The sequence below is a fragment of the Lissotriton vulgaris genome, chromosome 12, assembly GCF_964263255.1.
Source record: "Lissotriton vulgaris chromosome 12, aLisVul1.2, whole genome shotgun sequence".
Lineage (NCBI taxonomy): Eukaryota > Metazoa > Chordata > Amphibia > Caudata > Salamandridae > Lissotriton > Lissotriton vulgaris.
Window position 1 is genome coordinate 69,309,162 of NC_141700.1, and position 12,691 is coordinate 69,321,852.

At 48.9% G+C, this 12,691-nt stretch overlaps 1 protein-coding gene across 1 annotated transcript in view; it reads right to left on the minus strand.

Moving 5' to 3' along the window:
* Window positions 1-8,605, minus strand: part of ATP8B3 (ATPase phospholipid transporting 8B3) — a 379,813-nt gene extending 371,208 nt beyond the window's left edge. The window contains exon 1 of the mRNA XM_086947162.1: window positions 8,520-8,605. The gene's annotated coding sequence lies outside the window, so the exon portion shown is untranslated. The remainder of the gene's footprint in view (window positions 1-8,519) is intronic.
* Between the last annotated feature and the right edge of the window lie 4,086 nt (window positions 8,606-12,691).

Consider the following 12,691-nt stretch of genomic DNA (forward strand, 5'->3'; position numbering starts at 1 on the left):
TGCGGATAGATGAATGCCGAACAAGCCTCAGTGGCTTCAAATGCTGCCTTACCACTTCAATACTATTTATTCAGCTCCGCAGCATCACTCACACTAGTTCACCAATGCCTGGAATGGCCATGTATGGGCGTTCAACAAGGCAGCGAGCAGAGAGACATGTTCTATCCGCCACAATCTTGCCTTTGTGGTGCTTTCAGACCAGCTGTTTCCTGGAGGAGGCATGGGACTAAGCAATCAAAGTCAGTGGTGTACTAATGTCCACCCCGACTGAGGATTCTCCACATACTTAAGTATAGGCTTTTTTAGTAATAGTGAGAGGGGCGGATTGGAGGGACCGGAAAATTACAAATACGTTTGAATAAAGGGGAGGGGTTAAGGGAGGAGTAAGGAGGGGCTTAGGGAGGGTTTTAAGGAGGGACGTACACCCATTCACAAAGAAGTAAGCCTATTGCTTTTCACAAACTGAACTTCTAAAGTTACTACAGCCAAAAATGACACAAAACAGACGTAAATGTACTCCAACTCAGAGCTGAAATACGTCCAGCACCACACATGGACAACCACTGGTACTGCAACACCCTCTCATAGAAATCAATAGATGTAGGGACAAAAAAAAACATAGGAAAGTATGTTAAATGTAATTATTTAAACTATGTACACATATCAATACATTATTTTGAATGTTTAAAATAATCTAAAAATTGAAAAAATGTATTTCTTAATTTAAAAAATATTTTAATAACCTTTTTTATTTCAAAATTAACGTGGGGAAGTATAGGGAAAGGTAAAAAAAGTTTATTAAACTTGAAAAACAAAGTAAAAAATATTGAAATATTATCAGAAATCAATTGAATATATTTATTTTAAATGTAGAACAAAATAAAATGTGCTACAACACTATTAACTTAAATTTGAATTAAATATTTAATTATTTTACATATATTATATGAAATAGAATTTATTTTTCTGAAGTTTTAATTAAAACAAATTCCCACCTAGAATTAAAAGTATATTTTATATTATGTATTGAAATTATTTAAAGTGATGTATAGAATTCTTTAAAAATAATGTGACTATATTTTAATAAAATTATCATTTGTATTGACTATATATAAGAATATCGAGGTGCACACAGTGCCACACAAGGGAAAATCTCCCCTATGGGCTAAATTTGAGAAATCGCAAGAATTGCAGCAAATCCAGTGACTACCGGGAACAAGCCACTGATCTTACGACTAAACCTATGCAAGAGGCTTCCCTACAAAAATTCTAAACAAATGCCAGAAGAGAACGCACAACCAACCGTGAGAAGCACTACTGGAGAATACTTAAAAAACCAAGGACAACACCCGCTTGACCTGTGTCACCAGGTACAGCGTGGCGTCTAATTTGGTTACCAAATCCATTAATAAACATTGGCCAGTCCTGAATACAGGGAATCTTAAGTGGGACAAGCCACTATTTTCATTTAAAAAGGCAAGGAGTATAAAGGATTGTGTTGTCAACACAAGACCTAAAGAGAGATGTGACAAACCGACCACAGTACTGAATGCCTGGGGTTAACCCAACATCATAGGACACTACAAATGTGGCAATTGCAGTGTATGCCATCTAACAGAGAATACCAAAACTCTTTCCTTGGAACCTGGCAAAATATGGACCATATGATCTCATTCGAACTGCAACAGCACCAACGTAGTGTACAGAATTATTTGCCCTTGTAATCTACAATACATAGGAATGACCAGCAGGAAAGTAAAACAATGAATATGTGAGCACCAGAGGACAAAACTCACCGAACACTTTCTCCCACAGAACCATACCCCAAACGATATGAGATGGACTATCATTGAACAAATTAGCTCAGGTGACAGACTGCAACAACGGCTGTTTGAGAAGGAACAGCGCTGGATTTACAGACTTTCGACAGACACCTGAACGATAATATACCGTGGAATTCTATTCTTCCCAAGTAGACAGGCTGCACTGCATACCACATCCAGAAATGAATAACACCTCCATTGCTGTACACTTGAATGATAGTCTGTCTAGGGGATTGACATATTCCCAAATGTCGTGCTGAATCTGGGTGTGACTGTGTAATCATCGTAGTCACAATATAAATACATATGAATCTGCGAGTGTGAATGTTATACTGTACTTCACCGCTTTTTTTGTGGGCGCATGTACATTGTAATTATATGCCACCTAGTTCGGGCTTTAGGTGAAGGCTTATCTGCCGCCTCCCTCCTTCCCATCAACCCCAGTCTTAAAAACGTAATTATTTTCCCTGCTTTTTCTCACTTACAGACTGTGAGGTATTGTGCATGGGATGACACTCCCATGAAAGTTGAAGATTCGCCTAATCTAGCGAAAACTCCAACCCCCTTCTTTATGCTCATTCCCAATATACCAATTTAAGCGGCAGTGTTCCGCTTCTTTTGCTGTAAACTACTTTAGTGTGTGACACTGGGTTTTTTTCTCCCTAAATCCCCCTCCCGTCTTCTTTTTTAAGTCACACTCAGTTTTTATGTATCTTTATTGATGCACAATTTGACCGACACAAGCGGCGGAGCAGTCACAGTACTGGTTGCCCTGGCGACCAGCGACGCACCAGGTATCCCGTGGGTTGACGTGACCACGCACCCTTTTCCAAACCAGGAAGCACGTCTTTCTCAAAAGTCCGTACCGGGGCCTGCAGTCTAAATCCACAGGGCTCTGATGAGGTTGCAGTATAGGTGAATTGGCCTTCCAAGATCATTCTACAAGTAAGTGACCGCCAGGCATTTTTCGACCGGAACACCCAGTACGTCTTTGGCGTCGACCCCGTAGCCGATCTAACACTTCCTGTTCCCTCCCCACCCCTCTTTTTCTTCCCCCCAGGTTGTGGCATTGATCTTTTGCGGCAACCGGGACGCCCCCATGAAGCTGACACTTGAAGCGCTTCAAGTAAGTGCGTTCTTTTTCTCTTTCTCCCCCGCAAATAAAATTGGTGTGTTCATGACGAGTAACACATTGGTTACCGGACGACTGTTTTTAATACTGTGTTTTGCAAACGTTTTAAGTTGTAAATACGAACGTATGGTATTTGGCCAAACCTACGCTTCACTCACATTTCATGTGAGGAACCCGATACCCACTGATAGCCTGCCTGTGTGATATCACCCACTCACGGTCGAATCAAAGTAGTGGGTTATGAATGAGACCAACACAGTATCAAGTGGGTTGTACTAATAACAACTACAGGGTTATTCAGTTGCCTAGCAGTGCGATTGTCTGGGCACTTTTAGGTCGACCAAATGGACTAGTCACCTTGTAACATCCACAATATTGTCTTCACTTGGCTGGATGTGATTGATGAGGAGCACCTCAAGCACACTTTATGTTTAATGTTCTTGTATTATGTGTCTGTAACCCCAACCCCCACCCCTCTTTTTGTTTCCACAGGTTTTTTTCTAGGAATCCTGGAGAAGAACTTCAGATTTTAACTAACCACGAATTTGTGTTTTTTGCTGCTTTTTTTCATGTAGTCTAGGGTAGGGTACACCTTAGCGTGTGTATACCACCAGACTACCACCACTGGTCCTGATGAAAACCTTATACTTGCATCATGGTTGAAACATGTAGACCACTATTTTAACTCACTACACGACTCTTTTGACACCACTAGCCTACCTAATCAGTCCAATGTGTCCAACTTTGTTTTATCCGTTGCCCAATCACTCCAGAATAAATGCTACGAGTGAGTAGTATTGGACAACTTTTAAATATTCACTTCCAATCCTGTACTTATAAAAAACTAAAAAACCTGATCCACTGTAGTCAGGTGTCGCAGCACACCCGGATGGCACTCGGCTGTCCGGGTGGAACCCCGATGATGAAGCATGCCACCAACTAGGTTGGTGAGTGAGGGGTCTTCAAAAAGAACAAAATCTGTCCCCTGTTGTGTGGCACTGTGTGCACCTGGATCTCCTCCTGATAGAGGCATTATAAAGCTTCTAGGAGGTACTCCTCCATTTGTTGTTGAAAATTGATTAAGGGGACCAGGAGTTTCCTCCCTACCTACAGTCAAACACCCTTTCTCTCCCATTTGTTTCTTATATATATAAGAATATACAAAGATTGTGCACTGAGAGCTGCAATCCTTAAACTCCCTTGCTGCATCCTTGAAGAGAGAAAACATTTATTTAGAAGTGAAAGATAACTAACAGCAACTATTAAAATACAGAGGTAATAGCGTGATAATATATTGCTGGGTGTTTTTTTAAGGCATGTGCAAAGTGTGCAACTGCCCAGGCCCTGTCCTCCAAAGGGGAGCGGGTGTTAAAAAATAAAATTAAAAACGTACCTTCTCGCGGCTTCCTCGGCACTCTTTCCTCTGTAGACCTCCCTTGCTGGCCTGAACAGGAATCACACCCAGTTTCCCGGTCAGCCACTCACAACACTGCTTTAGCAGCATTGTGATTGGTCTGAGTGCCGTGGTTGGGTGCTCAGACGCTGACTGGAAGCCAGGGCATGTTCTCCACGCAGGCTGTAATGCAGCCTGCATAGAGAACATGCAAAGTGCGCAAGACTGTTTGGCCCGCCTGAGAGGGCTAGCCAAGCAGTCATGGTGAATTTAGGAGGCTGCTACCACTCCTCCCCCCACCGCAAAGCTGCGGCAGGAGGAGAAAATGAAATGATAATAACGCAGTAATTATCATTTTATTTTCCCTTTATTTCAGTACTGAAAAGCAGTGGGCGATGCTCGTCTGTCTTAGCGGAGGAGCCGCCACTGGCACGACATTAACTCTCCCACTCTCACGCAGGTATAGGCACATTAATTAAACTTAAAAACACAAGTTCAAAGAGTTGGCTTCATTGGGAGAGGTGGTTTAGATGTGAATTGTTTGGCGTTGGAGCGAAGATGGCCAAGCAGTTCTCTTTACATATTTAATACAATGGTAGCAGCCTGGGGTGGTGGGAGAGTCTTCACAGCCACAAGCCGTGTCTGTTGCTAGTCATCCATGCGGAGATCATCAGGGGATTGAAGGGGCTTTAGCACCCCAACATGAAGGTCATCTGTTTGATCAATGTGTTTTATGTCAGCAGCTCGGGTAAGGCCTCCGTACATGAATAACTTCTCTCTGCCTAATGTGACCCCCACCCCTCGAACCCTTACTCTTCCTTTCAAGTGACATTTTCATAATCTATCGTTATTACTATAATCCTCAATGTTTGTGTATACAGAAGGGCTGACCTGCTGCTGTTCGGCACACTGGAGCAGGTTACATTGACATGTTCTACGTATTTCAACGCCTCGTCAGGGGTAGTAAGCGCTATATGAACTACAATACAATTACTTTAGGCAAACAGATGCACTGTGTAACTTTGCTCTGCAATGGTATAAAATATGTAACACAATAACTCTATGAATTAAATGCTCTCGCCTGACATTTGCTGTAACGTACCCCGGTCGTGTGTTCCAGTCCCTGAAAGGCCAACTAAACTTTCCTCCTTCTACATTCAGAACTGAGCGCCTTTGAGTAGTGTAATAGAAATACCCGAGTAGCTTAAATTGGTGAACAGTGACACCTGTGACTTAAAACACTACTTGAAATAATTGTACAAATTTATAATTTTGTATATATAAATATATAGTTGCCCTGTGTGGTGACATGTTCACAAGCTCTGTCTCACTAAGCACTAAACCCATCCCAGTGTTGGGATGAGGACATTGCTGGATTTGGGGCCAGCCACTCATTGGAAGGTGAGACTAGTCGCCACTTTTGCCAGAGGAATACAATTTCCCAGCTTTCTAGAATTCTCCGTTGACTGTTAAGCAGGGGCGGACCCTCCATTAGAGCGGGGGAGCGCCGCCGCCCCGCCACACCCCAAAAATTAAGCGATAAGAAAACAGGTTTTTAATTCGTTTTATTATCGTTTTGCTTTAATCCCCTAGACCCGCTCCCCAGGACTCTATCAAGTCTTGGGGACGTATCCAGGGGGATGACTCTGTGGTTGGGGAGTGGGAGTGCACTCCCTTGTCTCTTGAGTAAATCAGGGCTAATCTAAGTATGGCCCGGGGGCCACTTGTGGCACTCACGACCATTACACGCGGCCCCCTGGTGAACAGCAGCACTGGGCTACTGTTCACTTTACTACGCACTAACATTCAGAAAGAACAGGCAAGCGTGTGTCTACATGTTAACTAAAGTAGAGGAAACAAAGCAAAGACGTTGTCCTGTAACACTTCTCTTTAGAAACACCTTCATTTTCAAAGACATCTTGCAACAACATGTAACAATATGAACTTAGAAACAGTCATGCTGCTCCCCCACTCCAGCAATCACGCCATTAGGGAACCAAGAGCCAAGTCATTTGTCCTGTACACCCTGTGGGTGGCCTAGGGGGGTTTTATACAAAAAAAAAACATTGTAGTCTATTAAATCAAACACAAGAGGTTTTGTGCTGTACACACCCTAAACGCATGGATCTCGAGATGCTCTCATATGTGATCATGAAGAAAAAGGAGGCAAAGTGAAATAAATCAATTGCCCAAGAACACTCAATGGTCAATTCTGAAGCTGGGATTGATCCCCTGTTTTCTAGTTCACATTGTGCAGTTCGACCACTAGATGGGTAACTCTTTCACTATTGTGTTTTACATCAAACGCTGATTCTTTGTCTTTAATTCTTGTTACATGAGGCGAGAGCCCGGGTGGCAGACAGAAGCCACTGGAAGGATCGGCTCATTTTGGGCTTGAGGATCTGGGAGGACTTCCAGCGGACACAGACCTCTGGCTCGTGCTTGGCTCGAGACTTCAGTGGTTCACCCACATCTATCACATAGGACAACGGCATGGTAAGGATATGATAGGACTTTCAACAAAAGAATCAGTGAAATACCAACACCACAGAGCAGGACCCTTGCCTGACTCAGAATTCAGACATTTTTCACTGCACCATATTTTGGTCATTGGACCATGAGACTGGGTGTTCTCTTCCCCATGGGTAAAATCAAATGATTGTTGGCTTACAGTCCTGTTTTCTTACAACATACTAACTACCAGTGTGTGTTCATTTTGATTCATGTTTTTCATATTTCTGCTAAAAAAAAGAACTGAGAGATATGTTCAGGAAGTGACTACCAAATACAATAGTGCACAATGTGTCACAAGGGGAGGCCAAGATTCATAAAAACATGTCTTCTGGTTCCGTAGTTTCCACAATTGGGTTGTGAGTGGTTCTGGCAGTAAGACTCAGGGACTACTCTCACCAAAGAAATGCCACTATGGTGTGACACCTGACCAGACTTTAAATACGGAGCTCGCAACCAGCATATTTGTCATAGCGGTAAAGCCAGGATTAAACGTCACTTCTCCTGAAGCCATTGCTACAGGCATGAGGAGATTGTGAGGCCTAAGATTCTGTTTCATTCCAATATAAGATGCCAGTAACTTCCTTTGTACTTTTGACTCGCCAAAGGTAACGCTAGCAAGCGGAGAAGGCTTACTGTAGGGTGCAGTAGAGGGATAGTAAGTCATATACAGCATAACATGATATTATCAAACTGAGACTCTTCTAGACACTAGGGGCTTAATTTAGAGGGTAGCATGGAGTGAACCCCTAAAAATTACTCCAGGACTCGCTGTCTCCACCGTGTACGTGCTTTGCCTCCCCTAAGCCCACCTCACTCTGCTGCCCTCACATTTACTCCCACCCCACTGGCATTAATGTGGCACTCGGTTGTACCACAGACCATACTTTTTGGTCCCTGGGAAAATGTTTGTGAGTCCCCATGTAATGACCGGAATGAATGGTCAGCTGTTATTTCCAGTTGCAAGTAGGAGAGGTCGGCGCTGCGGCGGGAGGGGGCGGCTGTTCCCTGCGCGCCCCTAGCTGTTCACAGTCACTAGGATCAGAGCTGTTATTGGTAAACCTAATGACTAACACCACTTCTCCCAGACGTGCCACTCCGGTGTCAGCCAATTAGCGGCCCAGGGCCTCTTGGCAGAGACTCGCTGGCCTCTGGCGAACTCTAGAGACCTCCCGACAGCCAGGCCGCTGGAAGGCCAGGAGGTCTCAGAGATGTGAAGACATGGTCTAATGAACCTGTGGCCACGGTCCCTTTCACACTCTCCGGGGAGGGAACCTCTAGCATATCACAGCACGTCAACGCATCCATATAGTAAAACGTCTGCCCAGGGGGTACGCTTTGTGCTCTGTCAGAAGGGATGTAACTCATTTGAAACGTGGGGATCAATTGTAAAGCAATCAACTCTCCACGCTCTTCGTCTGTGTTGTTTCAGTTCAGAGACATAGCAAATGCCAACTTTTTTTGCTATCAAAATGTACGGTTTGTAAACTATTCTTAATCCCTTCAGCAGCGTACCCCAGATTCAAGGGGTGTCGCACCGGAGAGATGGATTTACATGTTTCCACATCTTCGGGCGCCTCATCCCATGATCTTATGGGGATGCAGAGTGTCCTTGTGTGTGCATGATGTGTGTGAGTAGGGAGGAGGTCTCCTTCCTTACCTTGCTTCCTGGTCCTCGGCTGTCAGGAGGTGGCCCGGCTCCCGGCTCTCTGCTTCTGCCGCTCTCCACACAGGGCGAGGTGTGGCGAGCGCACCTGAGCCCTGTGGGGTTTTATGTGCGGCGCTGCCTCGCAGAGAGGAGGAGGCCCGAGCACACCTGTCCCCAGACAATACCTGCGTGTTTGCATCGAAACCCGGCCTTGTGCGCACACAGCCACGATCACACTGGCGGAACCCGGCCGTGTGTGCACACAGCCACGATCACACTGGCGGAACCCGGCCGTGTGTACACACAACCTCGATCACACTGGCTGGACCTGGCCGTGTGCGCACACAGCCACGATCACACTGGCGGAACCTGGCCGTGTGTGCACACACAGCCACGATCACACTGGCTGGACCTGGCCGTGTGCGCACACACTGGCGGAACCCGGCCGTGTGTGCACACAGCCACGATCACACTGGCGGAACCCGGCCGTGTGTACACACAACCTCGAACCCGGCCGTGTGTGCACACAACCTCGATCACACTGGCTGGACCCGGCCGTGTGTACACACAACCACGATCACACTGGCTGGACCTGGCCGTGTGTGCACACAGCCACGATCACACTGGCGGAACCCGGCCGTGTGTACACACAACCTCGATCACACTGGCGGAACCCGGCCGTGTGTACACACAACCTCGATCACACTGGCTGGACCCGGCCGTGTGTACACACAACCACGATCACACTGGCTGGACCTGGCCGTGTGTGCACACAGCCACGATCACACTGGCGGAACCCGGCCGTGTGTACACACAACCTCGATCACGCTGGCTGGACCCGGCCGTGTGTACACACAACCACGATCACACTGACTGGACCCGGCCGTGTGTGCACACAGCCACAATCACACTGGCGGAACATGGCCGTGTGTGCGCACACAGCCACGATCACACTGGCGGAACCTGGCCGTGTGTGCACACAGTCACGATCACACTGGCGGAACCCGGCCGTGTGTGCACACAGTCACGATCACACTGGCGGAACCTGGCCGTGTGTGCACACAGCCACCATCATAGTGGCGGAACCTGGCCGTGTGTGCACACAGCCACCATCATAGTGGAGTGGTGTGGCTCACTGGTTAGAGGCGGCAGACCCGGAAGCAGAGAACGGCCCGGGACCAGGGTTCAATTCCCGACGCGGCAGGGTCGTGGACCAGGGTCAACGGACTCGATAATTCTCGCCTCGGTGCCTACTCTAACCAGGGATCACACTCGGCAACTCTGGGCATTAATCTTGCCTCCTCTCTACAACGGGCCCCCACAGACGCCGGGGATGCCTGGTTTCACCTTGGAGATACCCAGAAGGGACCATCTCACAGGAAAAGCCAGGACGGGTTCCCCAGCGGTCTTCAGCGCCAGGACACCCCGAGATGGGGTAACAGTGCGCTTTACAAGTATCATCATTACATTACATAGTGGCGGGACCTGGCCATGTGTGCACAGTCACAGCCACAATCACACTGGCGGAACCTGGCCGTGTGTGCACACAGCCACCATCATAGTGGCAGGACCTGGCCATGTGTGCACACAGCCACAATCACACTGGCGGAACCCGGCCGTGTGTGCACACACAACCACGAGCCCAGACGCACAGAGCACAGACGTGCCCGCCAGGGTGATCGTGGCTGTGTGTGCACACACGGCTGGGTCCCGCCAGTGTGATCATGGCTGTGTGCACACACGGCTGGGTCCCGCCAGTGTGATCGTGGTTGTGTGTGCACACACGGCCAGGTCCCGCCAGTGTGATCGTGGCTGTGTGCACACACGGCCGGGTTCCGCCAGTGTGATCGTGGTTGTGATCACACTGGCGGAACCCGGCCGTGTGTGCACACAGCCACGATCACACTGGCGGGACCTGGCCGTGTGTGCACACACAGCCACGATCACCCTGGCGGGCACGTCTGCACCCACACGCACTCACAGACACGCCAACAAAACGCCCACACCAGAGACGCAACTAGAGGCAAGTTTCGGGGGGAGTGGTGGGGGTGGGGGGGGCTCGAAGCCGGACTGACACACACGAGGGGGGGGGGGGGGGTGCTGAAGCCCTTTGAGCCCAAGGGCGTTGCGCGCCTGACCCAAATATAGTGCACGTGTTCTCTCACCAACACCATCTACGCAACTGCTACAAATGAATGCATTGGCATAAAGTGAGCACACGGACCTAGGAAGGCACAGCACCCCGTTGAGCACACACACACACACACACAGAGTGATGGACACGCTGCCAGTGTCCGATATCAAATAGCCGTAGCCATATTGATAGAGGCAGGATCCCCCTTATCTTGTCGGGACGCACAGACGCACAACATCGGGGAGATCATCATTGATCATTGGCACACAGAGGAGCTCACAGAAACGCACAGACAGGCCTTCAACACCGTGACAGGTGCAGCGAGGAGTCCCAGCCCTCCGGGGCTTTGCAAGGGGACATCGTGATGCCAACAGTCCAGCCCCTAGTGCGTTGTAACGGTGTGTGCCCACAATGAGGAATAACCAGGTGGAGGCCTGTTTTCAGGCCACGGCCCGTGGTTCCTTATAGTCAGCGCCTCTTCTGCGGTGCAAACCGAGGGCGGGGCTGTGTGTGCGAGCCGAGCTCACAACCATGTGGGTTCAAGCGGCATTTCTTCTCCAGTCCTCCAGTCCGTGTCCTCTGGTGGTGGGAGGAGGTCAATGTTGGGGCAGCGGCCGCCCTTCTCTGTTCGCGGTTCTGTGATCTTGCTGTTAGGCCCACTGGACTCACAGATTCTCAGGCGACCTGGTTATGTGCCTATGCTGTGTTGGTTGGTTTTCGCTTTGCTTTCATTTCTTCCTCTTTTCCCTCCCTTTTTTCGAGAAGGGCCAGTTCTTCATTTGCGTATACTATTCTCTTTATCATTTGATCTACACACTGCATTCATGTTGTATTTTTAAAAGAATCTTTTTATTGGTACGTAAACAATGATCAGTACATTCCAGGAGCCCTTATATTGTGTCATAATTCCTTGTTTTGGTTCCAAGTCATATGCGTTATATGATATTCTTCAATCTTAACTAACTGCAAACCTGTTACACCACAGTCTCCATCTAGAAGCCTCGATATGTCTGCCAAGCCCCCAAATGTTCTCTCCTTTCTTAGGGCACCCTCTGCTCTTGTATATCGTACCTTCCGCTTGCCAGCACCAGTCAAGATCATTTTCCCATTCCTCCTTTGATGGAGAGGCGCCCCCCCCCCCATTTATTTGCCACTAGAGCAGCCATAATTGTCAACCTCAGGGTGACCTCAGGACACCCCCGCGCCGCACGGCCACCAGCTGTAGCGTGTGCGTCCCCTCGCTACTGTCCTCAGCCTCGCTGAGCCCGCCCCGTCGACCCGGCCGTCATATTTTGCGTGTGTTTTATTTATTTCTTTTGTACTGCCTGTATCGTTTTCCCCTTCTGTTCTGTGCCCTCTGTTATCCTTTGTTTGCCTTGCATTGTTTTAGCGCCGCTCTCTGTGCCCCCCACCCGCTTCCCGCTCCCCGCTTCCCGCCGCCTGCGTGCGGCCACGCCCCCTTCCTTCTGTGCCCTCCCACCTCCCAGCTGCTCCGCCCTCCCTCCCACTTCGCCATAAATGGCGACCGTGCATACGCGCAGCGGGCGCCCCAAAGGTAAGCCCTTCTGCGCCTGTCCGCGCCTGGACCGCGCCCAGTGCCAGGACCCCTGGGGCCCGCAGACACCAGCCCACCCGCCGGACCTACGACGCCGCCACCCTCAACGCACTCAACACCGGCCGAATCCCGGGATGCTACCGAGCCACCCCGAGACGAAGCCAAGGACCCTTCAGCTGCCACGCCTGCAAGTTCACCTGCATCCGGACCTGCCTCGCACTAGCACCCGCACCTGCCTCGCACCAGCACCCGCCAAGCCGAACACCAGCAGCAACCACCTCAAGTGCATCCTGCTCAACACCCGCTCCGTCCACAGACACGCCATCGAACTCTGGAACCTCCTCGACACCACAGCTCCTGACGTTGCCTTCCTCACGGAAACCTGGATGAACGACTCCTCAGCACCCGGCATCGCCATCGCCATCCCAGAAGGATACAAGATCACCCGAAGAGACCGCGTCAAACAGAAGGGAGGAGGCATCGCCATCATCCACA